This window comes from Ursus arctos, unplaced genomic scaffold, assembly GCF_023065955.2.
Source record: "Ursus arctos isolate Adak ecotype North America unplaced genomic scaffold, UrsArc2.0 scaffold_7, whole genome shotgun sequence".
Classification (NCBI taxonomy): domain Eukaryota; kingdom Metazoa; phylum Chordata; class Mammalia; order Carnivora; family Ursidae; genus Ursus; species Ursus arctos.
Window position 1 is genome coordinate 38,988,054 of NW_026623089.1, and position 20,097 is coordinate 39,008,150.

The 20,097-nt window shown below is 52.3% G+C and overlaps 1 protein-coding gene across 2 annotated transcripts in view; it reads right to left on the reverse strand.

The window, feature by feature from the left end:
* Positions 1 to 14,399, reverse strand: part of CUNH10orf71 (chromosome unknown C10orf71 homolog) — a 30,616-nt gene extending 16,217 nt beyond the window's left edge. Inside the window, exons 1-2 of one of the 2 annotated variants that reach the window (XM_044378012.3) lie at positions 13,387 to 14,399; positions 13,036 to 13,145 (exon numbers count right to left, since the gene is read on the reverse strand). The gene's annotated coding sequence lies outside the window, so the exon portion shown is untranslated. Of the gene's footprint in view, positions 1 to 10,724; positions 11,946 to 13,035; positions 13,146 to 13,386 lie in introns of those variants that run through there. The other variant, XM_026481507.4, reaches the window with a different exon arrangement.
* Between the last annotated feature and the right edge of the window lie 5,698 nt (positions 14,400 to 20,097).

Consider the following 20,097-nt stretch of genomic DNA (forward strand, 5'->3'; position numbering starts at 1 on the left):
GGTGAGCAGTGTCTCCCCCATGGAAAATGCAGCTTTGATTTGCACCTGGGTCATCGTGCATCTGCTTGGGCCATTTTGGCTCCACGGGTCTGGAACTTGTGAGCAGGGGTGGAGGGTTGGCCTGCATCCTGGTCTGGTTGAACGTCCCCAACCTAGGAACTAAACTGGGAAAGCCACAGGCTCTCAGACCGATCCCTGGACCCCCATGCCCTGGAAGAGGACAAGGCCAGCTTCCACTAGCCCCGGGAACACAGTGTGGTTGGCACCGGGGGTCCTGATGGCAGCACTGGGCGGGCGTGTGTCTGAGTCCTCCCTGAATCACATCACATACAAGGGGTCTTAAAGCCCTGCCCTGTGTAGGAGACCAGGAGTCACAGGGAATGTGGCTGAAGGAAGCAGCATGTCTGGGCTGGCTGGGCTCACAGAGCCACTTGTGGGCAGGTGACCATAGCTACCGTTGACATTCTGCTACTTTCTCCTTGGAGCTCAGCCCAGCCTGCACCCCTTTCCCGCCTGGATTCCCAGTCTGCTGTGTCTGGATGGGACATTTCCTCGGGAGCCTCTGAGAATGACCCAGGGCTGCAGTGAGAGGTCAGGGAGTCTGGCAGAGGGAAGGCAAGGCCTGATCTCACCAAGCTCACTACAAAGGGAGGGTGATGGCCCCTGGCATCACACACCCAGCGGGGGGCCCTGTCGCAGAAGGAGGGGGAGAAGCAAGATATAGAGGCAAGGGGAGGTAGGAGAGAGGTGGAGAGATGGGCTGAGTTCAAAGACTCAGCAAGCTGCCCCTCCCGGCTCCTGTTTCTGTTCACTGACTGGGGGCTGAGCAAAGTTTAACAACTGGCTGTCTGGGGCAAAGTTCCTGCCCTACAGCCCTGGTTGGTTTCAGTGGCTGACGTCCTGCTGCCCGTGGGCCACCGTGTGGTGCAGGGACTCTGGGAGCCTCTGAATCCTCCAGTGCTTTGATAAGGATCCTGGGGCAGGGGTCTCACTCTGCAAAGGCTCTCCTCAGTACTGTTTCTGACCATCTCTGACGGCAGGTGTTGTCGGGGATCGCTCCCTGGAGCTCCTGGGGGCTGAATGGGCTGGATGTGGCCAGAGCTGTCTTTGGACACTCCTTCCACCAGGTGGGAACTCAGGCCTGGCACCCTGGGCTTCTCGGCCCTGCTCCACCAGATGTTCGCTGCAGAGGCCGAGGGTCCCAGCCTCAGTGGCCAGACCCAACACAAACCCCAAGGGCTGTATCTACTCACAGGCCAGGCAGCCTTTGGAAGGCGGATACACAGCTCTTTCAGAAACACAAGCGCCGCCAAAAGGGTGGGTCCACCTGGGTGTGGGCCAGGACCTGGTGCTCCTCTACATTCACTGGGTATGACCTTGGCTAAGTGACGGCAAGTCTGTGAGCCTCAGTTTTCTCATCTGTAAAATGAAGCCAATGCCACGCACCTGTGTATAAAAAACTGGGGTTCTCAACTTGGCACTATTGACTTTGCCGAAGTCCTCTGGGGCAAAATCACCCCCTGGTTGAGAACTGCTGTTATGGAATCAAGGAGAAAGCATAGCCCTGCCACTGGAACATCATTCATTCATTCATTCATTCATTCATTCTTCCAATCAGTCAGTCAGTCAGTCAGTCAGTCATCCCTTCTTTATTTCCCAAGAACATCTTGCCTTAAATTCTGGAAATGGTAGGAACTGAAATGAGATAGCCATCAAATGGGCAGTTCTAGGCAGTAGAAAGAGCTGGAGACCTGGTACCCAGTCAGGGTTGTCTTGGGCCAGTCACTTCCCTTCTACCTATAACTGTGGAATAGAAACAGTAAAGTACAACGCGGCTCTGCTCACCCCCTCAGGGCTGCTCCCCACGCTGGAGAGGGCTGTAGAAGGGAATTGTCATGAAGTCAGCGGCAGCCACTGCCTGAGTCTCCAGATGCCTGGAGCCATGTGACTCACCGGCTCGTGGGTCCTCCCCCGGCCAGGGGATGCCGGCACCGGAAGGAGGCCCAGGGAGCCCCGGGCACCACAGACCTGTGTTTCAACATTTGGCCACTGGACACCAAGGGAATTATGTGCATGCCCTTGGCTACAGGTCTCCCAGAAGTTTTATCCTTGCTTGTGTTTCCTTCAACACGCAGTAGGAAATACTCACATCCCGGTACGGAAACTGCTCAGAGACATATACAGTTGACTTTGAACAACATGGCTTTGAACTGCACGGGTCCACGTATACCCAGACTTCTCCAATAAATCCAGTCCAGTACTGTAAATGCACTTTCTCTTCCTTATGAGTTTCTTAATAACATTTTCTTTCCTCTAGCTTACTTTTTAAGAACACAGCATATAATACATGTAACATACAAGATATGTGTTCATGGTGTATGTTATCAGTGGTAAGTTTTGGGGGAGTCAAAAAAATCTTGACTTTTGACTGCACGGGGTGGGTGTTGGCACCCCAACCCCCTCATCGTTTAAGGGTCAACTGTAGATCAAGGAAAATTCATGAAGCAAAACTCAACCTGCTTATCTGTACTACTCCGGTCTACTCTCCTATTCTATTCTATTCTATTCTATTCTATTCTATTCTATTCTATTCTATTCTATTTTTTCGTTAAAAAAACCTCTATTTGCAATTTGGTCAGTGATTTCAGACTTAATAATGAGCTCTGATCTGCAGTGTTTTTTGTAAACTCCTCTGGACCAGTGACTCCAGACATTCCTGGTCAGGCCCCAGTGCTGCTGCCCTGTTTGCAGTGATGCTCGGTTTTCGTTTGGATGGAGAAATGCAGACCCAAGGCCCAACCGCTGTGACTGGCAGCGTCTGACCAGAATCGTGTGGGACAGCAGGGGAGACCACCTCGGGGGGCGGGTTTACAGGCCAGGCCTTGTCTTTGCTTCAGTGCTGTGTCCCCAGTCCCTGTCAGTGCCTGTGCTTTTGTCAAAGGAGCAAACGAATGAATGAATAAGAGAAATCCCCATGTACTGAGTACCTGGCATAAGACAAGCGCTTTATATACTCCAGTATTATTGATTCATGTTTGTTATTATGTAATTAATATTTGCAACAGCCTTGAGAGGTGGAAATTACTCTTGTTCTTCACAGTGGAGGAACCTGGAGCCCAGAGAAGTTTACTACCTGAGGGCGTGGGGTTTGAACCTGGGTCTGCTGAGAGGGAGATAGTGCCTGCAACCTGTATTTAAGGGGGTGCCTCCAGGAGCTTCTGAAATGCCTCCTGCAGACTGGGAACCTCTGCTCAGGACCACCCCATCCCTGGCCACCTGCAGCCCCCACACTCTTGGTTCTCACCCTCAAGTCTCCTTGGAGCTCGTCTTAAGACCCTCGGTCACAGGCTGTCTTATTGCCCGTACCCCATCACACCTGAGATCCCGCATATGGGGTGCAGAAGCGTGAAAGCCTGCCCTGTCCCTCACTGGCAGTTGTGGCTCTCCAGCTATGAGCTCCGGAGTCAGACAGACTTGGGACAAGTCACTCCATGTTTCTGGGCCTCCGTCTTTTTGTAGGCTGGGGCTGATGGGGAGGGGAACCCAGCAGCCCAGTGCTTGCAAAGGCCCTGTGGCTCATGAAGCGGGTCTTGCAGGGAGAAATGATTGTAACCAACGGCCTGACCTCCACCTTGGAGAGCCTTGTCCAGAGAGGAGGTCCCTTCAGGGGGTCCTAGGCGAAGAGACACTTGGGTTTGTTGGGAGTGGGGTGTCCCTCAGCACCCATCCTCTTTCCAGCCCCTGAGAAGAGAGCCAAGAAATTTGGGGATGGGCACCACCCCTGAAAGCAGCACTGGAGTGTTCCAGGCTTGGGCAGGGTGCCCGGACCACAGGGTCAGGGGTGCTGCAGCGTTCTCCTCACCATCTGTGTGCCCAATTTCCCCAGGTGTAAACTGGCACCGTGGGGCTGGGCGGCAAAGGCAGAGAAGCAGTGCTGGAAGAGCCACGGCTGAGCCCCAGCTCCCGGCTGGCAGTTCCGGGTGTCCATCCCGTTTATCCGGCTCCTACTGCCTGCCACACACTTGGAATCCGTGATCTTGCTCAGTGGTCACAACCAGGGGCAAGTTAGGTAGGGCTGGTGCTGAAGGAATTTGAGCTGGGAAAATCGCGGGTCAGAGAGGTTGAGGAACTCGCTCAAGGTCACACAGCCAAAGAGCGCCAGCGTTGGGATTCAGACTCAGGTGTCTGTGCTACATGGCTCTGCCCTTCCTATGCAGGAAAGGCCGAGCGAAGTTTTGGGTTTCTGGGGATGTCTCCATCTGCCATGGTGTCCACGCAGGGTGGCGTGGGGGGGGAGCAGCAGCTTCTCTCTTGGCACCTTCTCTTTTACCTTCAGTGGTTCTCGTCTTCCCATCAGGGAGTATTTGCTTTGGCAAAGCTCGAGATGGCATCCGTTGTACCTGGCTGTCCTTCAGGGAGCATACTGGAGGGTGCCATCTTCCTCGGCCCTGCGCAGCCAGGAGGGCAGGACTTTCTGGGATGGGGGAAGGGGCTCACATGGGGAGTCAGGGAAGTCCTAAACCCAGGAGTTCCTAAACTCCACGAGGGCACACATACGCAAACACACACACTTGTCAGAGCCCGGCTGTCCCGGCCTCTCACTTCCTGCTGGAGGTTGGAAGTAGATGGGAGATGTGTGCGTGGTAGATGACAGCTGTCCTTTCTCCAAGGGGTGTGGCAGCTCTTCCAGGGAAGGAGAGACAACTTTCCTGCCGCGGGGGACTGATGACCGTCTTGCCTTCTTCATGGAATTCCTCATGGGATGCTTTACAGTGGCAAGAAAAAGAATTCCAATGTGGCCACCCAGGTTATCCTTCTAAAAATGAACACTTGAAAAATGCTCTCTCAACAGGCAAAGTTATTTAAAACTACAGCTGGAGTTGAAGGAAAAAGATAGGCTCCTGGAACATCTCCTACCACGTTTGAGAACAACACGGGGACCTTGTCCCCTTTCCTTCTCGAAGGCAGTGGTCCTCCTTGAAGGCCCCAGAGGCCTTGGTAGCGGGCTGGGCCCCACCCCAGAGATGCCCACTCAGGAGGTCGGGGCAGGGCACGGGGGATGCTGGTGTGGCCAGCCTTGGGACCACACTTGGAGCTCCGCTGCCCTGGGTTGGAGGCTGTATCCCTTTTTGGGAGGTTGTACTGATAAGCCAGAGGCTCTGGGGCCCCTTGGGCCCCGCGGTTTCCAGCACTGCGGTCTGGGCTATGTCTGCTGTGCTCTAGGCTGGCTCTGGGCAGGCGGTGCTTGAGTGGGGTACAGGGGTGATTCGGAAATGGTGCCCTCCTCAAGGGACTATTGCCTGCGAGGGGAGAGCCGCAGAGACGAGTGCAAGCTGCACGTCCGGCAGGTGGAAGGAGGGCGGTCTCACGGGGCAGGGCTTGTGCGAGGGCAGCTGCAAGACAGCTTTGGCTGCTGTGTGTGCCTGACACCCACCTGGTCCCGCTGGTGCAGCAAGCAGAGTGTGGTGGGAGGAGCATGGGATTTAGAGTCAGACCAGGAGTCCCCTCTTCTAGCCCCGTGTGACCTCGACACATTGCCTCCCCTCTCTGAGCCTTCGATCCTTCATCTGGAACAATACCCACCGCATTGGGTGGTTGTGAAGGGTGGGGGTAAAAAAAATATCAGGAGCCCAGAGGAGATTTGCACAGCATAAGGACTCCATGAATGGAAGCTTCCAGCACTCCAGAGACCTCAGGTTTTTGAAGGGGACAGCGCAGGGAAGGAATCCCATATCTCCATCGGTGGTGGCAGCACCCGCCAACAGGACTGCTGAGCGCATTAAAGGAGCGCATGTGTGTAAAGCACACAGTAGGTGCTCACGAAATGCCAGCTGGCATCATTTCTAATCCCCAGACAGGGGCAGTATAACATGGTGGGTAGGGCATGGCCTGATGCCAGACCCCCTTGGGCACGGGTCCTGGTCATGCTAGCTGTGAGTGACCCTCTGCAAATTATAAACCCTATTCGTGCCTCGGTTTCCTCATCTGTAAAATGAGACTAACAGTCGTACTTGCCCCATGGGGTCATAGTGAGGACCTAATGAATTTGTGTCGGTGAAGTGGCTGGCACCTAGTGGCTGTCCGTAAATGTCGTTAACCTCCCCACCACACGTCTCGCCCCACTTAGGGCTGGGGGCACGAGGGTCCCTAGGATGACGTTGCCTTTCGCCACATAAGCAAGGCAGTGACTGACCAGTGTGCTGAGAGGGCTTCCCTGTCCTGGGATCTGCCCTTGTGCGTGCCCTCTCCACCTGGTTTCTCTGCCTTAGCAAGCCACTCAGCTCCCTCATTCTTAGATGGGATCTCGGCTGACCTTTCGCAGTGTTGGTGCTTGTAGGGAGTTTCCCTTGGGGAACCTCTTGGGTCTGCAGCTCCTAGGTAGTCACCAGAAGCAATTCGGAGAATCCCTCCATGCTCAGTTACAATTTAGACTCCTACCCTTGCCCTAGTTAGTAACTTTAAATTAGGTAAAATTAAGTAAAGCTTTAATCTCCCTTCTTTCCCTTGGTGGGGGAGGGGAGTTGCTGCTGGGGCAGAGCAGGGCATCCTGGCTGCTGTCGGTGTGCATGGAGTCACCCAGACCCTGCCCATGTTCCTGTGTGGGTGGGAACATGACTTCCCCTCTCGGGCTGAGTCCTCCACCCCAAGTGCTAATGGTGCACAGATCCGTGACGCTATTTGGTGTATGAGGGAAGGTAATAATGATGTGTGAATGTCCAGTGGCCACTGTGAGGTTGGGTCAGTCCTGCATGATGCCAGCTGCTCTACGGCTGAGCAAGGAAGCCAAATCTGCTGAGCCCTGAAACATTGGGGTTTTTCTTTAGCGACCTCTGGAAGGAAAACCCCAACTCCAACCTGGAGTTTAAGCAGGAGAGAAAAAACCCGACAAATAGGGCAGTTGAGAAAGCAGTTGTCATATTTATTATGTGCCTGGTACTTTTCATATGTTTGCTCAGTTCATGCATGAAGGAGCCCTTGAGAGAACGTCTCATTGGTTGGTATTCTCATTTTACAGAGGAGGAAGTTGAGGCCCAGGGGCTGGCTACGAAGGGTGGAGCTGGACTGTGAATCTGGACCTGCCCGTCCCCAGGGCCCCTGCTGAGCACCTCCGCGGGGCTCCCGGAGCAGCAGGAAGCCTCTGAGGCTCTAAGGGCAGGAGCCTGTCTGGGCATGCTTGGCTTCTCTGCAGAAGGTTTTGACTCTTTGGTAAGTGGACTGGCCTCCTCGTAGAGACTCTTCTGGATGGAAAAGACATAGGCTTTGGACCCAGGTCCCAGGTTTGCATCTTAGCACCTCATTAACTGCGTGCACCCTGGGGCAGCTTACTGAACTTCTCTAAGCTGCAGGTCCTACCCTTGCAAGGGGATCCTCCGACCTACTACCCCGGATGAGGCTGGCAGTAAAGCCCAGACAGTCTACGCAAGCGCTCTGCACATGGGAGCCAGGCAGCCAGGGATGGCCCTGATGAAAACGGTGGGCACGCAGGGACAGAAGTGGCCCTGAGCTGGTGGCTTTAGCCCGGTGGGTTTGAATTTTCGTTTCTTGACCTCCGTGGCCGTTAGGCTTGACCTGCCCCAGAGAGGGGCCGACAGGACCAGGTGAGGGGAGCAGCCGCTGGTGCTGCCTGTGGCCAGGCTGCCCCAGCTGAGGGCAGACCCAGGGGCAGCTCCAGCATGAGCTGGCTGTCGCAGTCAGAGCCTCAAGGTGCAAGGCCTGAAACCAGCCTCCGCAGTCAGCAGGGAGTGGGGAGAGCACTGCGCCACTCAAGCAAATCTCAGTTTCCTCTCCCCCTTGCCTTCTGAAGCTCCAGGCGAAGGCATGGCTGAGATGAAATTCCTCTGTTACAACGCTCAGCCTTGCAGTCCCTCAGAAGTCAAGCCCACTCTGGAGGGGGCTCCTCAGGGACAGGAGGGACCAACTGAGGCAGGGAAGAGCATCCAGTCGGCAGAGCCCCTGGGCTCCTGCTGGCACCATGTGCGGGTGTCTCCGTGGGATTTGGAAGCCCTTCTAGGCCCCAGGCACCTGTGATGTGCTCGTCTTCTCTGGGCCAGAGTCTGGAGGGATGGCCATGCAGAGAATGGAGGACACAGCAACTCCCCGCTTCCATGTGCTGTGGTCCAGAAGGGTCTCTTCCCTTTCCTATTAGGGAAGAGAGGTCTGTCTGTCCAGTGCTGGGGAGAAGGCTACTATTGGTGGATTGGACTTGCTGTCAGATGCCCAGACACTCCGACTCTGTAGCCAAGCTCTCCAAGCCTGACTGGGCAGGCTTGGAAGGGAATGCCCTTTGTGCCAAGTGGTCTTCAGTCTCCCACCCGAGAGCCATGGTCAGCGGAGAACTGCTCTGCCTCTGCCTTGAATAGCAGACACGCATCACTCACACATGCAGCTCCCTCTAGGGAATATTCCATGATGATACTGATGACTTACATTGGGGGTGACACAGCTCAGCAGTGCTCCACGGTCTCCATTTTTGGGTCTTGATCTATGTGCCTTGACAAATTCCTTGTCTTCTCCCAACCCCCCATCTGTCCTCACCAGCTGGTATCATGCAACCCCTGGGAACCAAGTAGAAATTAAAAGGTATTTTGACAAGCAGTTTTTCCAACTAACTGAATGAAACGTATTGAGTTGTAGGGTTACAGATTGGCTGGATTTGGTGAAATGTGGTTTAAACTCTCAAATGGAAGTAAAACCAAGATCTTCTGTAGCCTGTTGGGAAATGTCAGCTCTGATGTCTCCACGAGGGCCACCTTCTCTTAAAGCCCTTTGCATCTCTCCAGTAACCCTCGGCAGACGGAGTGAAATCCCAAGAGACAGTGAAGAAGATGGCCCAGCCCTGTCTCCACTGGCTGGCAGGTGTCAGTTACTGAGATTTCTGGCATAGCCTGGAGGAAAAGGGCTATTTCCAGACGTGGGGCTTCCCCTTTCTGTAAGGGTCTCTAGGGCCTCTCAGGGTCAGGAGCGAAGAAGCAGGAGATGCCAAGACACTTGCCTGCGTTGCAGTGAGAAGACTCCAGTGTGGACGCGTTCATCCTCTGAGGACTGGTGGCCCTCTGTAGCCTTCCCGGTCTCCTCCACACACACCTGTCTCCCCAGCTTGCCAGGAGATCCAAGCCCCTGTTTCCAGGACTCAGCATTCCACCAGCCCCCTTTCCTCCCAGTGCTCACAGTTGCTCCCATCCCAACCAGCTTCTGGTCACCAAACAGCAGGCACAATTGTCCTCCTCTCAAAGACCCAGGGGCAGAAGCACGCTGGACTCGGGTCACCCGGAGATGTCTATTTATAAACCATCCTGATAAGCACAGTCTGCCCTGCTCGGCCCAGGCCACACTCCACAGCAAAGCTAACCTCCCAGTGTCAAACGGAATATTTCCTGTACCAGCCAGACTGGAAAAACCAGCCCCGAGGAGGGGCTGGGGCTCCTGAGCCAGCTACGGATCCCGAAGGGTCCAGCTGACAGGCTGTTTTAACAGCTGGAAATTTCCCTGCTTTTTTTGGTGTGGGTACCAGGTTGACCCATCTCAAGGAATGTGCTTGTACAACTGGGGTCAGCAAACTTTTTCTGTAAAGGGCGCGCAGGAAAGGTTTTAATGTTTGCTGGCCAAATGGCCTCAGCCTTTGTAGCCATGGGCAAAATGTAAACGAGCAAGTGTGGCTGTGTGCCAATAAAACTTTATTTACAAAACCAGGTGCCTAGCCCACAGCTGTGGTTTACTAACCACTGTTGTGGAAGGAACTCAAATGCTGGCAAATTGGACCCCATTTAACACAAACGTTGGTTTAATCTACTCTCCAGGATTTCTACACTTATGGGTTTTTAAGAATATTACTTCAAATATAGTTCATTATAATTGGGTTAGAAGTGTTGAAAGAAGTGGTCTATAATTTAGTTTAAAAAATAGTTTTTATTTTCTAGAGCAGTTTAGGTTTGCAGTAAAACTGAGCAATTTAGGGAAAGGAACAGAGATTTCTCATATAGTCCTTGCCGCGCTCCCCCCGCCCCATATGCATGGCCTCCTCCATGACCAACATCCGTGGGAGGGGTTTCAAGTCCTAAATAATAATTTTTGTAAGGCTATCTAGTTTTCCACACATATTCAGTATTGTTCTCCTCAGTGATCCATTCTCCATGAGAAAAGAGATACGATTTTAGATTTGGCCAAGCGCGAGTCTGGTGGAGGACCCCCAGCATGTGGGAGAATACTGTGGGGGGCTCCATGCTCAGGACACACATATTCCCAGAGTCCACCGGCAAGAACGTCCCAGTGACCAATTGTCCTCTTTGTTACAGCCGCCGGGATCCTGCCTAGCCTAGCACTGGTCTCAAGATAGTGAGTCCCCTGCCTGAAGACCTGTCACTGTGGGGTTGCCCCCGTTTGACAATGCGTGACTTCGGCCGATCCACAGGCTTGTGTCTGCTCGGCCATGTGAGAGCAAAGCGTCCTGACACACGCCCGTAAGGACAAAGTCACACACATCTGTACCATGCACTCTGTACGGCATACCCCTCCTGCTGCACATGGAAATCTGGCACCCACGGCACCCCCAGCCCACCGAGAACCTCAGCCCCCAGGGTGCCCCTTGCGGCTCACACCACCCTGCACAGCGCCCGGACTCGGAACTCCATCCCCGCCACTGCCGGCCCCCCAGCGAAGGTCCCTGCCGCGGGGAGCTCCAGCCTCCCTGCCTCCGCTCAGAACCCAGCCAAGCGTCCGCAGCCTACCTTCCGCTCTGCGTGTGGCCCAGCTGCTGGCTCTTCAGGCCTCCCCGGGAACCGGAGAGAACCTTGAGTCCTCCAGCAGCCCGGCTCTGCCCGGCCGCCGAAACTTCTTCCCTCCTTTTCTGGGCTGCCCAAAGAGGAGCCGGGGACGGAGTCAAGACCCACACCTCTTAGTTCTCACGGACCTGCCCACCTGGGGGAAATCAGGGCCCAGAAGTTGTCCCGACACTGGACGTTCATGAAGCGTACCTAAATAGAGACCCGGCCGGGGGAAACCAAATGGTGTTCTTGGTGGGGAAGAGGCAAACAGTCCGCACCGCACACCCGCGTGGTGTCAAGTAACAGTCAGATTAAACAAACAGCCTCAGCAGCTATTTTTACATCCAAATCGGCCGCTGGTAATAGATAACTTGGGGAGTGAGAAATTGCTTGCCGCTGAGCTGGACCCTAACCATGAGTCCAGCTTCAATCCAGAACGATTTCTGAAAGCTATTTCAGCACCTAGATCCAAATACTAACATCCCAAGGTGCGAAGGAAAACATTTGTTTGGGGAAACGTTAAAAAACACGATAGTGGGTGCCTTGGAGCCAGCGCCGGCCCGGACGCCTGCTGATGTCCCGGGGCAGAAATAGCCTGTTTCATCATCCCCGCGGAGGACCGCGGCCTGCATTCCTCGAGTAAGGAGCCGCACTCTGCTGTACTTTCGGAGCAAAATAACAGGCCCAGCTGCAGGCTGGGGGAAGGCCGGGCTGGGATTTCAGGGGGAGAGTTTCAGAAGGATGGGAAATAATCAGGGAAGAGGCAAGGTAAGTGGCTACTCGGTGAGCCGGGCTGGGCAGGCCCCGTTGTGTGCAAGGTCCAAGTGCTGGTGGACAGGTCTCGTCCTGCCAGCTCAGAGCTCCCCTCTCCGGCTCTGGGAGGGGCTGGCCCAGTGGCCACTTTCTGTCTCAGCCTGGGGTTGCCTGCTCTCCAAACTGCCTGCAGATCCCCAGCATCTTCCAACCCTTATGCCTTTGCTCATGCTGTTCCAACCCCTGGGAGCCCCCCTTCCCCTCCCTGAGTTGGCCCTGTGACGGTCCTCTCACTGCAAGGATTTAAAGCAAGAATTTTTGTCTTTGTTTCCAGGAGACTTTTCTCATGTCCCCCTGCCCCTTGGCCTGGAAAAGTGGAGGGGCTGGCCCCCACCGGGAACCCTGCTATACGAGGTGCTCAAAGCCCCTGAAAGTCTGCACAGTGCTGTATCTCTGTATCTATTTGTGGACTGCCCCCCTCCCCCTTGTGGGCTCCTCATGGCCAGCAACCTGTGTCCCAGCCCTAACTCGGGGCCTGGCACCACCTCCAGCCTTGAATCTGCTGGTGGCCAGGGTCACAGAGACCCGGGTCTACACACTTCAGTTTGAACCAAGTCAGAAAGAACAGCTCCTTGTTGTCCCTCAGTAGGAGGGGTCAGACCCCAACCAGCATATTATCCAGCCCCTTTTCCTCCCTGGAGCCTCAAAACTTGCCTTTTGTCCTGAGAACTGAGGACCTGACTGCAGGGACACCTGCTCACTGATCAGTACTCAGAGACAGTGTGAGGGAGGCTCGAAGGGAACCCCTTGATTTTACCTACCCCACCCACCTCTCCTGCTTGTCAAAACCAACACTAGCCAATCTGGCCAATGGAAAGAATCAACTTGAGATGTGAGCCAGCATTAAAACAACACAACACAACACAACACAACACAACACAACACAACACAACACAACCAAAAGACTCGGAACCCTGGCCCCTTGTATTTCCTAGCTATCTGACACCAGCCAAAGCCCTTAACCTCTCTGTGCCTTAGTTTACTCATCTGTAAGATGGACAGACTGCCTAAGCTCTGCTGGGCTGAAGATCAAATGAATTCATGTACACTGATATGCTTGTATATTGCAAAGCTTCTCAAATGTTAGTCATTTTTTTTTGGTGATTTTTGCCGCACCTTCAACCAACCGTACTAGCACTTACTATATTTTTGTAAGAAAAATTTAAAACAACTTCTTAAAAAACAGAGCTTTGCAGCAAACCTGCAAAATCGTGGGTTTGATGTTCTAGTTCATTTTTTCCTGTTACACATTGAAACAAATTCATCGCCAGTTCACATGTTATCTGTGCACGCCCAAATCATTTTGTTCCAGATTTTAGGGAAGGCTGCATTGTTAAATCTCATTTTACAGGGGGCATTTGCTTTGGGGTGTGAGTAACAGGAGCTGAAACCACTCAGCAGGGCCCTGGTCTTCCTAACTTGCTTTCCTCCCGCTCCTCAGCACATTCCTTCCCCAGCTTACTTTTAAGTCTTCGCAGGTGGAGAGCCTGACCGCGTGTCTGGTTTGGGGTCCTGGAAGAGGTGAGCTTTGCAGTGCGGCGGGAGCTGGTGGTGTTTGCTTGAAGTGGCTGCCTGAGAAAAGAAAAACATGAGGGTGACCCAGGGAACTTTCAGGAGGCAGGACAGTGGCTGGCAGCTTTGTTAGCGTCAGCAGGAGGGGTCGGGAGAGAACAATAAAACACAGTTGACCCGGCAAGAGCCTGGCCTGGGAGCAGGAACCCTCAGAGCTTGGTGGTGGGGTGGTGGGGGTCCAGCTAGACTGGTCACAGCTGACAGCTGCAGAATCCGATGTCTCCCCCGGAATGTGCCCTACCTGCCCCGTGCCATGGACTCCACATCTGGCTCGGTCATGGTGGGCACACCGGGGTGGACCACCCCCACACCGAGCACAGCCAGAGAACTCAGCTCCCGCTCCGGACCAGGAGCTCGAGGTGAGCTGGCATCTTTCCAGGGGCCGGGCCCAGGCAAAGTGACCACTCTCGTCCAGTCCAGGAGCCGTGAGCTGCGTGGAAAGAATGTGAATGAAGACACAATTCTAAATGTAGAACCACGGATGCTATGTGAGCTGGCTCCCTAATCATCCAGAAAAACAACGCCTGCGTGTACATTCTGCAAGAGCATAAATAAAGCTGTCCTCAGGCAGCGGGCTCCGGCGTCCCATCCTTGCAGTGACTTCTCTGGCCCCAACTCACGGCAGAACCCCTGAAACATGGCAGCAGGGGCCCATCTGCCTGACCGCATGGGTGAAAATGGCCTTGCTCTTGCCTGGACGTGCATGGTGCTTACTAACCTCATTCTGCAGCAGACTGGCTCCATCCTGCGCCTGTATTATTCAGGAATGTTCAAAAGCTCGTAATGGGGACAATGCAGAATTTCCAGGGCTGGGTGTTTGAAGCTCACATCCCTGCAAAGGACATGAGGCAACTCTCCCAGTTCTCCCGCCGCTGTGGTTGTACCAGACTGCTTGTCTGGAGGCCTCAAGCAGACTTCTCCTCACTTGTGCTCATTCTTCTTTATGAGTTGTTTGCATAAACTTCTTCAGGAGGGTGGAGCATTTCCTGGGCTTAATAATAAGAACAAAGTCATAAATGCTAGTTAACGCTTATCAAACCGTGACTCGGTGCCCTGCACTGTCCTGAGTCTTTACCTAAATTAACCTCTATGCTGTACCCTCTTTATCTCAGGGCCTGGCACCATTCTGTCCTAGCCCCACAAATTGCTACCTGCCAGGGAGCTAAGCAGAGACACGATAAGGAAACCGGTGTTTCCTGAGCCTGCATGATGTTCCAGGCACCGCCCGTGTGTTCTTTCACTGAGTCCTCACGATATCCCAGTGTGGTGTCTGTTCATCTCCCCTCTTTACAGATGAGCAAACTGAGGCTTGCAAAGGTCCTGGATGTCATTCCGCTAACTGTGGCACTGAGGGTGCAGATGAGGGCATGTCTGTCTGCCTGTCCAGTCTGTATATCTCTGTGACACCCCCCACCCCCAATACAAGCACACTCCCAGCCCGAGTCCAGGGAACATGGCTACCTTCCATCCACCTGTTTTCCTTGTCTCTCCCTGGCAAGAGAGCAAAGTCTGGCCAGGACACCTCCTTAGCTACTGATTTGTTATGGGAACTGAGGGGATTCTGTACCTCAGCGTCGGCACAGTGAAAGCATATCCTCAGGGCTGATGGCAGGGTGGGACGTCACTGTAGGGGGATACAGCTGCAGCTTGGGCCTCGCTGGGCTGTCACTTGCTGAGGGGCCTGAGCAATCAGACCCTTCCTGTCAGGTGGATTTTCTTACCAGGAATTCGGAGTTGGCTCCTTTGTGAAGGGACGTTATGTGGTAATGCGTGTCTGGTGCCTAGCTCAGAGGTGCTGGATTTATCGAGGCAGGGGTGGGGGCAGCCTGTTTGCGCTCACAGCTGGAAAATGGCTCACTGGCTCAGGTTGCTGGGACCCCTTCCCTAGGGCTGCTGCTCTCCTAGCCTCACCAGCCTGGCTCCAGGATGGTCGTGTCATAGTCAACTGACAGTTACCTGGGCCAGGAGGGCTCTCATTAAGGCCTTTCCTTCAGAATTCCTTGCTTAGGACTTTCCAGTGAAAGACTTCAATGCAAGAAATAGAACCTGGGCCGTGAAATGAAGTAAATCCCGTTTATTAAAATGCTGTCAAACACCAACAAAATCATGGTGGCCAGTGGAGAGGTCAGCCACCAGTGCATGTGGAGTCTACGAAAGCCATCTCTCCACATGGAGGGATCTGGAAGTCGAGAGTCAGGAGGAGCAAGGGGAGTGGAGAGGTGTGTGTGCTCTACTCTTTCACATATGGGCCCACAAACTTTTTCTGTAAGAGGCTAAAGTAAATGTTTTCAGGTTTGCGGGCCAGATGGGCTTTGTCACAACTGCTCAGCTCGGCTGTGGAAAGTGGTCAGAGATGATCCATAAACAAAGGGGCGTGGCTGAGTTACAATAAAACTTTATTTATGGACACACAGATTTGAATTTTGTATAATTTTCCCAGATCACAAAATATTCCTGTTTTGGTTTTTCCATTTAAATATGGAGTTTTAGCATTTTTAGCTAATGAGACGGTACAAAACCTGGGGCAGGACAGGTCGGCTCCCGGACCGTCGTACGTGCTGAGTACTGAACCACTCTCTCCCTCCAGGCACATGGGCTAATGGCCACCGGAAACCTCACTAGTCTGAATGGAGACCTGCTGTAAGGGGGGAAGCACACACTGGAATTCCAAGACAGTGCCCCCCAAAAAGTCCACCCCCAAACAAAAGCAGAACGTGAAAGGTCTCCCGTATAGAATAGTGTACTGGATCTTGTGTGGATATGATGGCACTTTGCATATTGTGGCTTTAATAAAATATATTATTAAGATTGTTTTCACATATTTCTTTTTACTCTTTTAATGTGGCTACTGGCAAATTTAAAATGACACACGTGGCTCACGGCATGTATTTCTAGTGGACGGGGCTGAGCGGCTCCTCTCCTGGCAGTGACCCTGCCCCTCACCACCCACTGCTTCCATGAGGCCGGTCGGTCCGCTCCTGGGATCAGGGCGGGTGTGGTCCTGATGAAAATGTTTCAGCTTTTCCATCGTCACCTGCTCTGAGTTCGGAAGTTAAGCAGGAACTGTGTATTCCTAGATCACTAGTAGTATTATTTCTATTTGGTTCTTCCATTATCTGTAAAATAGTGAACCTTAAGAAATTAAACTTTCTGTTGATGAAGACAAATGGGGATAGTTAACCATGTTCTGAGCACCTACTGGATACTGGGTTAATGGTCTTCTACCCAGTGTATATTTTAATTTTCACAACCCCCCAGGGGAGTGTGGGGACCATTCCTATCTCCAGTTTCAAATGCAGAACAAAGTCAGAGAGGTAAAAATCCCTTGCCCCAGATTATGTGATTGACAGCAGAGCTGGTCTCAAAGTCAGGTGGCGCTGTCTCCCCAGACTGAATTTTGTTCCTGGTGCCACACCCACTCAGGTGCTCATAGAAGCAGGGCCTCCTGGAAGAACTGTTTCTCCTTACAGCTCAGAGAGGTGGCGGAGGGAGCGCTCAGAGCGGCCTGGCTGTGGAGGAAGAGGATGGTAAGGCAGGGCTGGGGTGCAAAGCCAGAACATGTTCTTTTCCCACTCTGCACCCCCAGGCATTGCCTGCTCTGTCCCCCAGCAGAAGCTGGGAAGGAAGGCCCACTGTTTAACTGTTCCATACCCACCCTGGCCCAGGAATAGTATGATTGCTTTGACCTCAGAGGTGGACCAGTCTAAGAATCACTTCTCTCACCCTGGCTGCAGCCATACGGCCTCCTTGCTCCTCTTCACGTATGCAGCTCCATCCTGCCTCAGGGCCTTCGCACCTGCTGATCCTCTGCTTGGAGTTTTCCGCCCCTGATCTTTACAAGGCTGCTTCTTTCTCCCCATTCAAGTGTCAGCTCAAGGGTCACTTCCTCAGAGAGAACTTTCCTGACCATCCCATCTAAAGATTCTCACTCTCAGCCCTGGTCATTCTCCATCCTGTTTATATTCTTCGCGGCACTGATCCCTAATGGGACCATCTCCTTCTTTGGTCATGGGCTTATGCTCTGCTGATGCCCTGTCCAAAACGCAAGCTCCAAGAGGACTTCTAGTTTGTCTGCCTTCTTGTCCCCTGCACCTAACGCGTGCTAGTGGGTGAATGGGAAAGCAGTGCAGGTGACGGGGCTCCTTACAGCTTTGCACCTCCCCCTGGCCTCACGAACTCAGTGTTCGCTTTATCTCAGGGCGGTGATCTGCAAGTCAGCTGGAGGGCTGGTGAAAACACAGATTGCCGCGGCCCTCCCTCAGAGTGTGTATTTCTAACAAGTACGCAGGTGGTGCTTACTCTGCTGGCCCAAGGACCACCCACTGGAGGAGAAAGAGCTGCTCCTGGCCAAGCAAGGCCAACGCCACTATTGCGACAGGTGACCCTCTGGGAGCTGCTGCTTCAGAGTGGCTTCCCACTCAAGGTGAGGCTCTATCCTCCCTGTGTCTCTGAGGTAGAGTTACAGATAGGAGAGCTGAGACACGAGTGAAATAAGCAGAAGGTGAGGCTGGGGCTTGAATTCAGGAGTTCGGGCACTCAGCCTCGGTAGGCTCCCACCTGTCCTGCCGCCTCGCTGCGGTCTCACCTCCTGGAAGCCTTTGGACGTGGGTGACAGGTGCCAGGTGGATCCAGCCACCTCTTTCCACTTATAATCTATGTGATGCTTGGCAGAACTTTGGGAGGCATGGCCAGGAGAGGCTGTGTAGCTGAGTGGCTGAGAGTGTAGATTTTGGCCTCAGACAGGTACAGGTTCCAATCCCAGGTCTGCCAAGCCCAGCTGCGTGACCTCCGGAGCGTGATTTGACTTCTCCAAACTCCAGTTTGGTCCTTCCTTCACGTGACTGTTGCAAATGGTAAATGAGAGGACGCAAGTGCGTGGCACGGGTACTGCTCACAGATGGCACGACAGGCCGAGGACGCTCTCGGGCTAGAATGGGTTGGATCGGGGATGGGTAGGAGAGACATGGCAGGTTCGCAGTGATTGAGAAACCAGGGAGCTCGGTGGGGAGGTGGTGAGCGGAGGTCCATGAGCGGGGCTGGGCCTCACCGTGGAGCACCGCGCGGCTGTAGAAAGCAATGAGGAGGGTCTCTCCGTCGTTCCCAGGGCAAAGGGGAGACTCGTGGGATCATATGCTACCATTTACTTAAAAAGAAGAGGGTACAAATATGTGGGTATTTATATATATTTGCTTATATTAAAGGAATATAATAGAATAAATAAAAAACCCAGAAATACCTCTGGGGAAGGGAAGGCACAGGGGTGTGTGGGCTTGGGAATAGGAGCTGGGCTTCTCTGAGTCTACTTTGTTGGGTAGATTCGATGTGGAGCCATGTAAGTACCTGCCAGCTTATAAAACGAGATTAAACCAAACCTTTAAAAAAAGCAGTCCCTAGAAATTAGTGCAAAATGAAACAAATGAACTTAATGTGTAGGGGGCATAATTTCACAGAGGGGAATTATTTCCAGTGCTTTGAAAATACATTAATTTGATTTAACATCTGCGGTCAGGATATAGTCTCACTCAAAATTAACTGTCAAGTAAAATCTTACACTGTTCTCAGAAATATAGATAGATGGAGATAAAGCAAATGAGTAAGGATGTTAATGTCATTAGAAAGCGAAGTGGTTTTTTTTTTTCTTTTTGTAGTAGAGACGACAGATGCAAATATAAAATCAAAATGGTAACTAAAACCCCGTACCTGTATATTTACATTGAATATGAATATCAAGTAAAGAGAGCATATAAAATAAAACATAAAAAATCAAGTATAAAATCAATATAAAGAGAAATCATAACGAAATCTACTTTCTCTTAAAAAAGAAGAGCATTTCCTACTAAGAAGGCAGTAACTAACATAATAACTAACATAATAGCTAAGAGAATAACAACGAATCGCCTTTGGACCAAGATTTTTGTCTCTAGACATGATTTCTCATTAAAAAGAGCAAGTACTCCCTGAGCTGGAGCAGAAAATGTATAAGAAGGAGCCTGAAACCCCTTGTCACACCTCGAAGGGAGTCAGGCTAAGGAAACCCCCTGGGAAAATATCAAAAGAAGAGGGGCAATTTGAAGAGGTTCCCACCAGGAGAGGTGGGAGGATACAGTGTGTGTATCAGTAAGAAAACACCACAGGGGCTGAGACACATTGAATCTGCTTGAGCCCAGGAGTTCATAATGATACTGAGAAAAATAACAACTCAAGCCACCCTCTGTGGCTCCCTGGGCAGAGGTAGGGAACAACTTCTTTTTTTTGAAAAGGGGAACAGGGTTGAGTACCTCCCCTAACTTTCCTGGATGAACCATACAAAACAGTTCAAGGAGCCAAGTGATGGATTAGGGAAAGTTTCTCTGACAAAGAAGGAAGGGTAGAACTAGAATATTACCAGTTTCAAACCCCTGGCGAAATAGTGGGTCACGATGACAATCACCGAGGGGCCCCCTAAGAAAATACATAAATACATATTGCCCATGAAGTATTCTTGCCAAAAAACCAAGCCTAAATCAGACAAGTCCCTAACCCTGGATTTTACTACCAGATTCAAAGAATTACAGGAATAGAGAAAAATCATGAAATGACACTGTGACGAAACAAGGAGAAAAATCGGGGTGTGGATAACTCTACGGGACAAGTGACCGATTTCTTTCACACATTAACCTTTGAAATTGAAGCAGGTGGGATCACTTGATTAAAAGACACTGAAGGAGACACATCAATTAAACTCCGCCTACAGACTCTTTCTGGATTCTGATTCCAACACACATCGCAAACATTTATAAGACAACTTGAAAAATTTGAGGGCTGCCTGGGTATTTGATGCCACGCAGGGACCACGGCTCCTGTTTTTAGGCGTGGTCATGGTATGTTATGGAAAGGGCTTTATCACTTAGCAAGACCTACACCCATATTTATGAATGAAGTGCGATGATCTCTGGGACTTACCTGTAAGTCG